This window comes from Lolium perenne, chromosome 2 (assembly GCF_019359855.2).
Source record: "Lolium perenne isolate Kyuss_39 chromosome 2, Kyuss_2.0, whole genome shotgun sequence".
NCBI classification, from domain to species: Eukaryota; Viridiplantae; Streptophyta; class Magnoliopsida; order Poales; family Poaceae; genus Lolium; species Lolium perenne.
This window is the reverse complement of record NC_067245.2, coordinates 25,956,867-25,972,210: the sequence shown is the minus strand read 5'-3', so window position 1 is coordinate 25,972,210 and position 15,344 is coordinate 25,956,867. Positions and strand designations below refer to the sequence as shown.

Sequence of the window (15,344 nt, the reverse complement as noted above, 5' to 3'; positions counted from 1 at the left end):
CCAATGTTCATGATCACGAAATGATGATCATCTATTAATCAACAAGCTAGTTATACAAGAGGCTTACTAGGGACTCCTTGTTGTTCACATAACACTCATGTATCAATGTTTCGGTTAATACAATTATAGCATGGTATGTAAACATTATCATAAACTCAAAGATATTATAATAACCATTTTATTATTGCCTCTTGGGCATATCTCCAACAGGGTGAACCTCCTATTGACACTTGGGAAGAGATGAAGGAAGAGATGCATGCTCGCTTTGTCCCAACGCACTACATGACCGACCTCTTCAACAAGCTCCAAAAGTTGAAGCAAGGCACCAAGACCGTTGAGGAGTTCTTCAAGGAGATGGAGCTCACTATGATGCGAGCCAACATCCAAGAATCCGAGAGCCAAACCATTGCTCGTTTCTTCAATGGCCTCAACTACCCCATCAAGAGGATTGTGGAGTTCCAACCATACTCCAACATGGTTGAGTTGGTCCACCAAGCATCAAAGGCCGAGCGCCAAGTGATTGAGGACATCAAGTACTCCAAGTCCAAGACTTACTTCGCCTCCAAGCTCGCTACATCGACTCCTCCACCAAGTGTCAAGCCCGCCGTGTCCTCGACACCATCCAAGCAAACGACTACCCAAAGTCGCATAAAGCAAACGGTGTCCTCCACCGCCTCCTCTAAGGCATCTACTGGACCCTCTAGTGTCACTTGCTTCAAGTGTGGCACCCAAGGCCACAAATCGTTTGAGTGCAAGAACACCAAGGTCATGATCACTATGGAGAACGGTGATATCGAGACGCTAAGTGAAGATGAATACGAAGCCCTTGTGCAAGCCGCCGCGGCCAATGAAGAAGATTATGAGGAAGAAAGTGGAGAAGACCCTCTCTTATGCGAGCATGACCCAAGTCCCTCACTTGTGGTCACAAGGGTACTAACAACGCAACCTCAAGCTATGGAAGACCAACGGTGCAACATCTTCCAAACCCGTGCCGGTATTGGTGGCAAGTCGATCAAGGTCATCATCGATGGTGGAAGTTGCCATAACCTTGCAAGCACCGAATTGTGTGAGAAGCTCAACCTCACTCTCCGCAAGCATCCTCACTCTTACCATATCCAATGGTTGAGTGACAAGGGCAATGTCAAGATACAACATACCGTCACCGTCACCTTCAAGATTGGACCTTATGAGGATACTATTGAGTGTGACGTGGTACCCATGACGGTGTGCCACATGTTGCTTGGCCGCCCTTGGCAATTTGACAAGAAGGCTATACATGATGGACTCTCCAATACATACACCTTCAAGGTCAAGGACAAGAAGTTCGAGTTGCGCCCGATGACTCCTAGCCAAATCATCGCGGATAATGCGAAGGCTTTAGCGAGGGCTCAACTCCGCACCCACCATAGTGAGATGAGAGGAGAGGGAGCGACCCACCAAAAAGATAGTGAGCGCCACAAGCCATATATGAGCGAGACCAAGAGTGTTCTTCTAGCCACCAGAAGTGAGTGGAGAGAGGTCCAAGAGAACCCATCCATCATATTACACTACGTGCTCATTTGCAAGGGACCATCGTCGGCGACTAACGACTTAACCAACATTCCTTCGTCTTTGTTGTCTCTTTTGAAGGAGTTTCAAGACGTCTTCCCCGACGAGCTCCCTCATGGACTACCACCACTTCGCGGCATAGAACACCGCATCGACCTCATACCCGGCGCTCCGCTTCCAAACCGTGTCGCCTACCGCACCAACCCCGAAGACACAAAGGAGATCCAATGACAAATACAAGATCTCCTCGCCAAAGGGTATGTCCGCGAAAGTCTTAGCCCTTGTGCGGTTCCCGTGATTCTTGTGCCTAAACCGGATGAGACGCAACGGATGTGTATGGATTGTCGCCCCATCAATGCCATTACCGTCCGATACCGCCATCCCATTCCGCATTTAGATGACATGCTTGGTGAGTTAAGTGGTGCCACGATTTTCACTAAAGTCGATTTGCGTAGTGGCTACCACCAAATTCGCATGGCCATTGGTGATGAATGGAAAACGGCATTCAAGACCAAGCTTGGTCTCTATGAATGGCTCGTTATGCCTTTTGGTCTTTCCAATGCTCCATCCACTTTTATGCATCTTATGAATCACATCTTGCGTCCTCTCATTGGCAAGAGTGTGGTTGTCTATTTTGATGATATTCTCATTTATAGCAAAAATCTCGAGGACCATGTGCAACATGTGAGAGAGGTCTTATGCATATTGCGTCTTGAGAAGCTTTATGCCAACCTCCCTAAATGCACATTTGCTCAAAACAAATTGGTTTTCCTTGGCTTTGTGGTTTCCGCTAATGGGATTGAAGTTGATTCTTCCAAGGTGGAGGCCATCCACAATTGGCCTACTCCTACAAATGTTGGTCAAGTCCGAAGTTTTCATGGACTTGCCGGTTTCTACCGCCGCTTTGTGAAAGATTTTAGCACCATTGCTTGCCCTTTGAATGAGCTTACCAAAAAGAATGTTCCGTTTGTTTGGGGCAGGGCCCAACAAAATGCTTTTGATGAGTTGAAGAAACGCCTTACCGAAGCTCCCCTTCTTGTCCTTCCAAATTTTGCAAAAACTTTTGAGATTGAGTGTGATGCAAGTGGACTCGGTATTGGTGGCATATGCAAGAGGGCAAACCCGTGGCATATTATAGTGAGAAGTTGGATGGCGCACGCCTCAACTATCCTATATATGACAAGGAGCTCTACGCTTTGGTTCGTGTTCTTGAAGTTTGGCAACACTATCTTTGGCCCAAAGAGTTTATCATTCATTCCGACCATGAATCTTTGAAGTATTTGAAAAGCCAACACAACTTGAACAAACGACATGCAAAATGGGTCGAGTTCATTGAGTCCTTCCCATATGTAATCAAATACAAGAAGGGCAAGGACAATGTTGTGGCGGATGCTCTTTCCCGCAAAAACACCCTTTTGCTTACTCACTTGGATTTTTATGTTTTGGGACTTGAAGAGATCAAAGAACTCTATCCTTCCGATTCTTTCTTTGCACCAATATTTGAGAAGTGTTCCGTTGAACGAGGAGTGGATGATTTCTATTTGCATGATGGCTACTTGTTTAAAGCTAACAAGATTTGCATTCCCGAGTCTTCCCTTCGAAAATTGCTTTTGCAAGAGTCACATGGGGGTGGTCTTATAGGTCACTTTGGACGTGACAAGACACTCGCGATGTTATCCACTCATTACTATTGGCCAAAGATGAAGCGGGATGTGGAGCGCCTATGCAACCGTTGCACTACATGCCTTCAAGCTAAGTCCACCTCCAACCCTTATGGTCTTTACACACCATTGCCTATTCCATATGCACCATGGACCGATATTAGCATGGATTTTGTACTAGGGTTGCCTCGCACCAAACATGGTCATGATTCAATCTTTGTGGTAGTGGATAGGTTCTCTAAGATGGCACATTTCATACCTTGCCATAAGACCGATGATGCTTCACACATTGCTTCATTGTTTTTCAGGGAAATTGTTCGCCTACACGGAATACCGGCAAGAATTGTGTCGGATCGAGACGTCAAGTTCATGAGCTATCTATGGAAGTCGCTCATGGCAAAGTTTGGAGTGAAGCTCTTGTTCTCATCATCCTCCCACCCGCAAACGGACGGACAAACGGAAGTGGTCAATAGAAGCCTATCAACTCTCCTACGCATCCTCGTGAAGAAAAACTTGAATTCATGGGAAGAGTGCCTTCGCACGCGGAGTTCGCCTACAACCGAGCCACGCACAAGACAACATCACGGAGCCCCTTCATGATCGTCTACGGCTTCGACCCTCCCACGGCACTCGACATACTACCACTACCCCTTCATGACAGGACGAACATGGACTTCGACAAGCGCACCACCGCCATGGAGAAACTACATGAAGACACAAGAGCAACCATCCAAGAGCATGTTATTCGTCAAGCTACCCGCCTCAACGCCAAGAAAAAGGAAAGAATATTTCAAGAAGGAGACCTTGTTTGGATCCACCTCCGGAAGGAAAGATTCCCTCATGAGCGCAACTCAAAGCTCAAGCCAAGAGGAGATGGCCCCTTCAAGGTCCTCAAACGCATCAACAACAACGCCTACGTCATCGACATCCCGACCTCCAAGTACTTGGTGAGCAACACGTTCAACGTCTCGGACTTGTCGCCTTATCATGGAGATGAGGAGGAGCACGAGTCGAGGACGACTCTTTCCCAAGGGGTGGGAGATGATGTAGCCCCGCCCAAGGTCGACACTACACCAAGTCCAACTAGCCCCCCAAGTGGACCGATGACCCGGGCTCGAATCCAAGCGCTACACGATAAGGTGAACTCAATCCTCGCCACTCTTGACCTTGACACGCCGTTGGACGGAATGCTACCTCATGCCGAAACCCTATGTGTTATTAGGTACAAGGATCATCAAGGATACGAGGGAGAGGAGGCACCATTCATCAAGGAGGAAGCTAAAACCGTTGGACTAGAAGAAGAAGAAAGAAGGAAGGAAGAAGAAGGAAGAAAGAAGAAGGGACAAGAGAAAGAGAGAGAGGAGGGTGGAGCCTCCAGGCCAAGGCTGGCCGGTACCTCCAGGCCATGGGGGGCCGGAGCCTCCACCCTGGCCGCGCGCAAGAGGGGGAGACCGGTAGTACCGGCCCCTCCTGGCCGGTACTACCGGCGGGAGCTGGGCGGCTCCTCTACAGCTTGGTCGCCCCGCGGAAGAGAAGAGGAGGCTGGTACCTTGGCCGGTACCTCCACCCAATGCATGGCCGGTACCTCCGGCCAAGGTACCGCTCGCCTTCCCACTACCCTGGACATGCACGCTCCAAATTGAGGTGTTTCCGGTACCATGGCCGGTACCTCCACCCGTGGTACCGCTCGCGCGCGAATTGGCTCGAATCTGAACCGTTGCTTCGCCATCCAACGGCTGTAACTTAAGTAACCTTTGCCCAAACTACCCTTGACTCAGATCTGAGCTATATGTATCCCCGTACTCCTCATTTGCTAGGGTTAGACATATACTTGGATAATTCTTAGAGCTTTGCTCATCAACTGGGATTATCTCCTGTGTTTCATCAAGGCCACTCTTGTTGGAGATTAATAGTTGTGTGTGAGATTCTAGTGTACCCACTCTCTCTCACGCACAAGTGTTCGTCTACAACACCGATCTCTCACACCGGGATTCAACCTCGCGGTCTCTCCTAGTGTGATTCTACCGGCGTGGTTTGTCGAGCCACGGGAGTGTAAGTCGATTGTATCGGGTTTGTGTGCGTGTGTGTTCGTCGTGTTCATCTCGTTCTTCGTTTCCCCACTTTTCCCCTTTTGATTTCGGGTCGATTTCGCAAGATTGGGCCACAAATTAGGTCTTAGACCTCATCACATCTCCATGAGGAGGAGCAGCCACAACTCAGCTAGAAGGAGGAGAAGAAAAGAAGAGAAGAGAAGGGGGAGGCGTACCTGGAGTAGAGCACCACAGCGTACCCGTGGCGGCGCAGCGGCACAGATCGGCCATGGCAGCGCCAAGCCGCGGCCAAACCAGGCGTCGCCGAGCGCAGAGGCTCCAGCAACACCACGGCAAGAGCGCAGCAGCACCACGATGACCAGGGGCGCCGGTGAGCGACGGATCGACGGTGGATCCGTGCAGGCCATGCCGCAGAAAGGTTGGGGGCGAACAAACGCGACGACGAATCACAGATCGACGCGGACCAGGAGGTGCACCATCGAACGGCGGTTCATCAGCACACCATCTCGTCGCCGAAGGTGGCCGGAGACGGCTAGGATAAAGCGGCGACGGCGGGGGCGACGGCGGATCACCGGAGAGCACGGGGAGAGCTAGGGCTAGGAGAGGAGAAGATGACGCGAGCGACTGGGTCCCAGTGGGCTGGTCCAACCTAACCCGCTAGGGCCACCTGACAGGTGGGACCCGAGGGCATTTTGGTCATTTCCAAAATGACCATTTAACCAGAACTTTCACAGAATTTTATAAAATAAATATAGATCTAAAAAAATAAATAAATATATGAAAATCACTCAGCATAAAATTCTCTATCATAATAAAATATGAAAAGTAATTTTTGAGACGAATGAGATTAAGTCATAATTTGATGAATATTATAATAATTAAAAATCACACCTCATATTTTCAATAATGAAAATAAGTCCATAAATGCATTTGGACTTTAAAAACACCTTGGCAACATTCCAAGGTAATAATTTACCTTAATTAAACAGAGTATTCCTAAATCATTCTTAGTAAACACCTCTTACATGGAATAATAAAGCATCGGGAAGGGGGGAACAAACCCTAAAAGCTGAATCATGCATAATTGCTTCTTTAATCATTGCCCTTATTGGACAATGATGCTATCTTTCAGCAACAGAGGACAAGGGTCAGTCCACACCATCGAACTGCAACACTTTGCAGTCTTCAGACAAGTTCATCGCTTGCTCATGTCATTTGAGTATTTTTACCAAATTACTTGCAAAGTACTATACTTATCACTCTTGCATGAAAAGCAAAAGTACTACTTTCATAACTATGAATATGACTATGTGGTTGGCAATGGAACCATGGAATGTGTCGACATAGTGGATGTTCCATTGCAATGAGTTTATATCCATCTAGGATTAAACAACAAATGTCGTCCAGTGATTCTTGTGCCGTAAAACCCGTGTTAACCATAAGATCTGGAGTGGGACGGAGTACTAAATCGTATTTCCACCTCTTGTACATCAACGGATGCGCTTACCGTAGTCACTTGAATCCCGAGGGACAAGCGGAGTGGTTGGGGAGCCCTAAGTCCCCACGGTAATGCGGTCTATGATGGGTTGCATTGGCCATCGAAGGACCATGGTTGCGACCTGGTAGTTGTCGAGGTCGGAAGATATCCAAGTGATATAGCCCGGCGAGGACCCAAGGTCAGATTTGCAACACATGGTGGGTTTGCGAGGTAGCAGAGGAATATGATTGGCTAAGACCTTTTACCGGGCCTCACACCAAAGGAAGTGTGGACGGGAAAGCTGCCCGGTTGGCACCATGGTTAAGATGTCTTATGGGTAAAGCAACACACCTCTGCAGAGTGTAATGAATCGTGACCTGTCACTCCCTGTTCCGGGTTTTGGAACTGCGAACGCTGCCGGAAAGGAACTTCATGAAGTTCTAGTAAACCGGTGAAGGCTGACGGACATAGTTCTTCTTAATAAAAGCAACCTTTTGAAGAAATGGTTATTAAAACATGCATTGTTATTAGACTTTCTGGTCTAGTATCGTAGCTAGTGCATTAAACACCTCTTTCCTAATATGAACTTGTTGAGTACGCTCGTACTCATACCACTCTTGAATCCCCTACTTAGATTGCCTGAATCGTCTTGAGAGGGACATCGACAACCAAGAAGGAGCAGAAGAAATCTGCTATGAAGAGCCAGACCTCTCTGGAGGTGTAGAAGGTGTAGACTATATTATAGTCTACGGAGCCGGGAACGGTTCCGAAGGAGAACAAGCCTAGGATCGTGGAGTAGTAGTAGTAACCGAGCAGTGTGAACACTTAGTACTTAGCTGCTCGAGGAGAATAAATGTATAACCTGCTAAGACTTCTATATTGTAAACTAAGCTGGGTTCACCTCGAACCCAGGAGTATTCCTCTCTGGACCCAGGAGGAACTCCGTGATGATATGTGCATTTGGTTTGTAATAATAAATGAATGAGTTATGAACCAGCTATGTTCTGTTGTACTACTCTGAGGGATGTAATATTTGCGGATTGGTACTTCGTGAATGTTATATCAACGACTGACATACTACAACATGCAGTGGTATGCAAGGTCACCACATGCCCCCCTCCCCTGACTCCTCGCCACCGGAGGCACGCCCCTGGTATCTTATATTCCTAGTCGTGGACTCCAGTCACCAAAGATCCCGAGAAGGCACTGGAGGTGTGGAGCGCTCAAGCTTGACATGTTACAGGCCAGGCGACCGTGACCTGGCGCCAATGGAGGTGGAGGCAGAAGCGCTGACTTCTTGTCCACCAGATCCGCGGCTGCGTCCAACACGCGTACGTTTGAGGGCTCCACAACGCCGGCCTCCTGCCCCCGTAGGACAAGCCGGTGAACTGGAGTGTGCTTCGCTCTCATTTCTGCACTTGCGACATCCCAGTGTTCGATTTGCCCTTGTTGAATTTGTGCAGTTTATGTCTTTTCCAAATTCTGAACAAGTTGGTGTCTTGCACCGTAAACAATTGGTCGGAGAGCTAATCCCTTGATTTTTTTATTGTGGAGAATCATATAGGAGTTTCATGGTGGATGGATGCCAAAGCTTTTGGGAATAAAAGGTAAACCTTTCTTAGCTAAGCTCCACTCTTTTTTATATGGAATAGTGGTATTTCATTGATTCTGTCGGAACCAAATCAGTGTATGGTGTCTAACATAGCATCAGGATGTAGTAGAAACGGTACTCTCACCTATATTATTCTACAAAAGTTTGAATTTCAATAGGCACACCCATATTCTAATATGGGTGCCATTCAAATGTGTTCAGGTTTGTTGTGAGGTGTATTTACCCACGTGAAACTGGGCTAGTTGTTCGAGTTAATTCACACAGGTGTTCCAGTTGCCTAAGAATTAGATACCGGAGAACTCAACATTTTGGTCTCGTTTTACATTTCGATTAGTTTTGAGCTCTCAAAATAAAAAAAATCATATGCGGGATAAAAAAATATGGGCCAAACAATTATTCCAGCTTACAAAAATGTGTCTAAGAGCATATGAAATATCTCTCTCACCTCTTTCCACCTCGGCAACTGTTGTGTCTACTTAACCATCTTAAGGCTTCCAAAAGGTAAACAATTTTAGAAGTAACACTGGAATTGCAAAACATTTTTACAATTTTCAGTACAGCAACAACTCACAGCATAAAATTGGCTGTGCATAGTAGACAAGGAAATATATTATACACGCCCATTAGTGTCTAGCTATACAGTAATAGCCCACTAAATATAATCAGGGGTGGCCTCTCTTTTGCGTAAGTACAGCTGAAAAAATCTGCAAGGGTGAGATATCTGACCCACCTCTCGGCAAGGATTTGCTCAAAATGATAACAATGATATGACGCAGGAATAACTGGTGGCTTGACCAAACAAAAGACCATCAACAGATTCGGTAGTACCATATATAATGCTCTGGCGGTTCGAACTTTCATATTTCAGATATATTAGAACATTTTCATAAGGTTGCAACGACGTAGACAGGTTGCAAAGATTATTGCAGAGTATCTATAGTGTAGACGGTGCTAAGTGCAAAATAGTGCTTGTAGCCCAAAAGATTATAGATAGTGTGGTCATCAGGAAGGTTGATAGCACATAATAGGTTTTTGTCCTTCTCGGTTCCACTTAGAATAGACATCCACGAACATGTTCCCCACATTTTTTGTGAGCATCTACATGAGACAATTAATCACAAAAACGAAATATGTTCAATATCAGCAGTAGGTACGCAGACATCATGAACTGGAGCAATATGTACAGAAACTGGACTATCAAATTGGGTGCACCTAGTGGACTCATCAGGCTAATTCCTGGCCAGCCTCCATGGCGGGGTGAGAATGGAGCTCTGGACGAGGGGTTGTCTGGCACACTTGGAGTGCCATCAAAACTTCTGTTTCATTATTCTCCAGTCTCCATCTTGTCTCCTGACCTGTGGTTTGTTCGATGATGATCATAGTTAAATATGCCTCCTAACCTTCAGTTATTTCATATGGAAATAATCAAACTACCGTTGCCTATAAACTAAAAGAAAAGTTATTGTCCTGAGAATGAGCCACTGGGAGTCTTAGATGGTTACAACAATCACTCCATGGTCTGGAAGGATATAAACTACAGTACAAGTTGGTACGTGTCAAAAATAATATAAATCAAAACTAAGACTAAACAGGCAAAGGGGAATAGTGAAGAAAATAAATGAAATATATAAAATACTGCTATCCAATTGAAAAACAGAGATAGGCGCCGAAAAATTACCCGCTGTTTCTTATCCATGTCGTTCTTTTTTGCTCCTCTCCACAACACCTCTCTTTCTCGGATGCTTTTTCGACACAGGACGACACTGACATAGATAACAATTAGGACTTATCTCAGCAGATTTTCAGTAAACAATAGTACGTGCTTAAGCTGATACACTTTGAAAATGAAGGATACACAAAATTGCACCATAAAATTTCTTCTTGGTTTTATATGTTTGCCATCTTACCAAGCATGAAAAGAGCACAAACCTGAAGCAGCATTGCATCCATTCACCGTCTCTGTGGCCTCCCTAAACCGCACCCTGATGGTATCGCCAACAATGATGCGGACTCCGACACCTTCCTTTGAAGCCTGGCTTATATCTTTGCTCCACTACTCATGGTACCTTGGTTGGATCTTGGCATTCATAATCATTTGCAGAAGCAGAAATATTGAGTGATTGTTCATTGCCATGTACTAATGAATCTGTGTTCAAGAAGATGATTGTTGAGTTCATAGGAAACGTACAACTTGCCCATTGGAGGCGAGGTTGATCCAGAGCTGCAGGCTCTTCTTCACGCCGACATCTTCGATTGCTCGATGTCGCGGCCTGCTGTCATCCACTGATAAAGAAGAGATTGCAATGTTAAATGGGCCAAGTGCAGGCTGATTTCATTGTGATTATAAGTAGACAGTAGACCATACCTGGACATTTAATGTTCTGATGGTGCCCTTGTGTCCTGAAGAAGTCCTGGTGAGTGAAGGCCATATGCTTCAGAGAACAAGAGCTAAAGCATTTCAGCGAACACAAGGCAACTGAACAGGATGCAGACAGGGCAGGACAGAACATAAAGAAGAGTATGTGTGGGTCGTGCCTCATTGGGCTCCAGCATGGGTATCCTCGCCGCGGTGTGGTCCGTGCGGGGCACCGTGGCGGTGCTGCTGATCGTGTATGGGTCGGGGAATCCACGTCGGTGAAAGGATGATGTTGAGATCGGTGCTGACCTAGCTGCTCCAGGGCGTCCACGGTGCAGACCATGCCCGCCACCGGCAAACCGTGCTCCTCTTTGCCGCCACACCCATTATAGCTGTCCGCCGCCGGCTCGAGGCCGATGTTCGCCCCGTCCCACGCCACGCTTGGCGTTCCTAGACGCGTGCCAGGGTGGCGTGGGCCACAACCACGCAGCCGCTCGATTCGCTCCTCATCGCCACGAACGCCGTGGCCGCCCTAGCTTTCTTCTCCATCGCGTGCATCGGCGGATCCAACGCAGGGACCTCGAGCGACCGGCGCCGCCCCGACCTGGCCCCTGTCCCCCGCGACTCGCGGCTGCATGAGGAAGGGAGGGCCGGCCTCCTTCTCCGCGCTACTGTAGGAACGAGCCGAGGAAGTCGACGCTGGAGGCCTCGTGGTCTGACGGGTGGCAGCGAGGCGACGGTTGTCTATCTTGCGGAGGCAACCGAAAATCCCCATCTACATATACGTGGGCGTCCCGGTCTTATCCTGGACATCTAATTTTGCATCAAGATCTGTGCAACTACTTCTCAACAATGTAAAGAGCCCCTTGAGTATGTTTCTGTTTAGTGCAAAAAACACCTCCGGTCTGGAACAAATTTTACAAACATTTTACGTTTATCTTTTGATATGGAACAATTAGATGTCCAGGATAAGACATAATTAGTTTGCAATCTGGTAGTATTAGGGCATGTACAATGGTTGACAAGAATGTCTTATCATAGCGTCGCCACGTAATTTAGATATAACAACAAAACATGATGTACAATGGATTATTATTTAGTCTTATCTCTAGTAATCAGATATCCTAAATTTGTGGTGAGAGAGATTGTATTAAGAGATCATCTCTTAATTAAGAGAAGGCAAACCCTTTTTTCAACGTTCTCTCTCCTCCACCTCAGCATTTATCTTACGTGGCACTGCGAAGATATCACCATTGTACATGCCCTTAGGAATCCCGTCGTCAAATCCAACCTGTTTCATTGATAGAACATGGAAGTAAATGAGCAAACATGGAAGCAAATCAAATACGTAATCTGGCTCTTGGCTTTGGTGAGCAATGATGAAAATCATCCGTGAAGAAAAAATGGAAAGAACAGAAACATCCATGAATTATGGAACTTATGCAACGCTAGAGGAAGAAAAAATAAACCAATTCAGTCAACGACCAGGCTGAAATTATGGATCTGGAACATCCAAAATCAGGATGAAAGCTAGCACCACGCATAAAAAAAATGAATCCAGATCCAGTGTGCTTGCCGGCAGCCGCCTCTCTTCTTTGACGTCCCCATTGATTTGAAGGAGACCGGTGTGGGGCATGGAGTTGGAGGCCGTTTTGGATCTTGGGTTCGTGACCTTCATGCTCCCGGCGGCCGGTGTGATGGACGGCCTCGGGGTGGCAACATGGCCGGGGATGCCAGATCCGGCGCGGTAGGCTGTGGATGAGGGAGAGCGGCGGTGGCGTGCTGCTACAGGAGGCGGTGGATGAGGGAGAGCGGCGGTGGCGTGGTGAGGTGGAGGAGGTGGATGCGGAGTGAAATAGATTGGCACATGTCACATGGAAAATGAGGTGTACATGTTCACTTCGGTTTCTATATGAGTGAGAAGATGTACAATGTCCAGGATGTAGATGTAAATATGCATATACAAATCTTGAAGCAACTGTGGCATTTGGATAAGCTAGGGATGCCCACCTATATGTAGTAAAACTGCGTTGGAGGCAACGGTGTAGGTGATGCTATAGCGTGGTAGCACGAAGGAGGAAGATGGGGGCGGGGACGTGGGTCCTTGAGTGTGTTGTTCCGTGGTCGTCTCTTCGTGCGAGAGGATGCCGGCCTGGGCAAGCCTGGCCTCGCCAAACTGCGGTAGGGTCGGTCGGGACGATCTCGTGTCCTGGTCGAGCTCGAGCAGAGGCGGGGCAGGTAGAGGGGCGGCCGGCGAGGTCCTGGCAAGCGGCGGCGGACAGGTGGTAGTCGATGTGGTCGAGCGACGGCATACAGTGAGGAGGCGGCGTGGAAGAAAGCGGCGACGGGGCCAAACCCTAAAAGGAGGCGAGCTAGTGGTGCTTAGAAAGGGATTTGTTGGGCTTGGCCCATTTGTGCAGGAGCCACGCGCGACGAAGGACGACGAAAGTTGGTCGTAGTGGATGCTGGCAGAATAGGGAACATGGTCCTTCTTTTTAAATAATGTAGATTCAGTTATGGCATGACATGAGTGAATATTTTTTCTTTTGCCAGTTGCCAGCTATGGAGCACTGCTAGCTAAGTCCAGTAGACCTATAAAAACTAACTCCAGTAGTTTATGATACAAAGACCAGTGGCGAGTCAATCGATCGAGGAGCTGTTGCATTGCAGGTAACAACATCATGCATGGAGCTTGCATAGCCAGGGACTAGGGGCACATACAAACACGAGGCACCGACTGGAAGTCCAACAACTGAACGACATTGCGAGCAGCGACAATTGAGATGATCCAACAATCATGACACCACCCAAGCAACTAGCTATCGTATCGAGCACCTCATCTCCATTTCTTGCCAGTGTTACTTGTTTTTCTTTCCCCAAATTCTTGGTTGATAACTTGACAACATGATTTTTCCACTTAATTTGGTCTTTTCATTTTACAATGCAAGTTCCACAGATTACCCTCACTCGAGAAGAATTGATTTTTTTATATGATCTTCCATATATGTTTATTTTTTCTTATCTTGTAACCACTGAGAACAAATTGTACAGGGTAATAATTACTAATGTCTACTGAAGAAGTATAATTTATAATTGTGAAAAATGTTATGTTCTTGGGCCTTAGCCACCCATGAATTTTGCCCATGAATTATAGTGGACTAAGCAAAGGCATCATCAAAACCATTAATCACTTTTTGGTGGACACAGTCTCGCGCTATCCAGTTGGTGATGAAGGGTGAAAAGTATTCATCGATGGGCAGGAGCTGGTGAAAGGGATCCACACGGTAAGAGTAGGACACGGCTGCCCGACGTCCTCATTGGCCTATGTATCTCGTGCTGATGCGGATGAATTGGCAAGAAAAAGAAAACGGAAAACCTTGTAGAGTCTCAAGCTGAAGTTAGTTAGAGGTCTTACAAGTATGGTGCCTAAATTGTTTCCTGATATGGAAGCGCATCTGGTGTAGTGGTATCATAGTACCCTCCCACGGTACTGACCAGGGTTCGATTCCCTGGATGCGCAGTTTTTTTTTTCCACAACACGCTCGTTTTGCAAAAGGAAAAAAAAATGGCAGTCTTCATTTCTCGTTGAGTCGTTGCACTTCTGGACCAAAAGCTACAGTTGGTTTAGCCCGAGCTGCAGTTTACCTAATTTCTTCATCTGATGTTCCGTTAAATTTTTTTTAGAGAACACGTGTGCTTTATTTATTAATCAACAAGAAATAGAGTCATTACAAATTGCCATGCATCCTATGTTCCGTGAATTGGTGCATATTTTTCAAGCATGCCACATGTTGGAAATATAGAGAAAACTACCACACCGTTGCAAAACTTGTCATTCCGCAAGTATCGTGGAAATTATACAACCTTCATTCGAAAATAAATGACTCAACTTTGTCGAGATACAAATTGTATTTGCACACAAAATTATGTCTAGATCTCAATTAGCACGATAAAATTGAAACATAATGAAAACAAAAAAATTACATATATAAAAAAACTCAAAAATGCTAGCAAATTCGAAAGTGCATAACAATTATGTTTTTTTTTTCTGGAAACCCCATGGAGTTTGGTACATTTAATTTTCCCTTTTGATTTCTATTTCACAAGTTCTTACATTTTTAGTAATTTTCTAGAATAGTTCTAGTGCATCATAAATTTAGGGGGTTTCTAATCTTCTTTCAAAATCTTGTAAACCATCATCTCAATGAATAACATGTTTAGTTTTTATTCTAATTTATTTCAAATTTTCCGGTTGATATGTTGCTTCCATGTGCTCTTAAAATTAATTGAGTTATTTGTTTTCTCCTTTTCCATTTGTGTGTTGGTTGGAAAATAAGATGGGCGAAAATTCTCCTCCTTGAAACAGTCTCGCCCCCGCTATATTAATATAACAACCACACGGTACAACTATTGGGGCCTCAACACAAGAAAGCCAATGATGGATGAGTATATTAGAACAAACCAATTAATAAACAGTAAATTGTGCAAGTGCACAATGGATCAGTAGATCTTCAACGGACAGGTATGAATGTTTTCCAAGGAAAATGTGATGCCAACAAAATATTCTACACTGACTAAGATGTAGTCACCTTGCATATTAAACAAATTGGAGGGAAACATGACACACAATAATTTCTAG

General features: G+C 46.0%; 1 long non-coding RNA gene and 1 other non-coding gene across 7 annotated transcripts; one reads left to right on the top strand and one right to left on the bottom strand.

The window, feature by feature from the left end:
- Positions 1-8,867: 8,867 nt before the first annotated feature.
- LOC127331526 (uncharacterized) lies at positions 8,868-12,626 on the bottom strand. Of its 6 annotated transcripts, none has more exons than XR_011751463.1 (6): positions 12,282-12,626; positions 10,715-11,996; positions 10,538-10,632; positions 10,257-10,426; positions 10,028-10,112; positions 8,868-9,704 (listed from the first exon to the last, which is right to left on the bottom strand). It is a non-coding gene; the product is annotated as an uncharacterized lncRNA (long non-coding RNA). The 6 variants fall into 6 exon arrangements; XR_011751464.1 differs by having other exon boundaries at positions 10,715-10,760; positions 10,885-12,616; XR_011751461.1 differs by having other exon boundaries at positions 10,715-10,781; positions 10,885-12,615.
- Positions 12,627-14,154: 1,528 nt separating this feature from the next.
- On the top strand, positions 14,155-14,225 carry TRNAG-CCC (transfer RNA glycine (anticodon CCC)). Its single transcript has one exon. It is a non-coding gene; the product is annotated as a tRNA-Gly (tRNA).
- Positions 14,226-15,344: the final 1,119 nt, after the last annotated feature.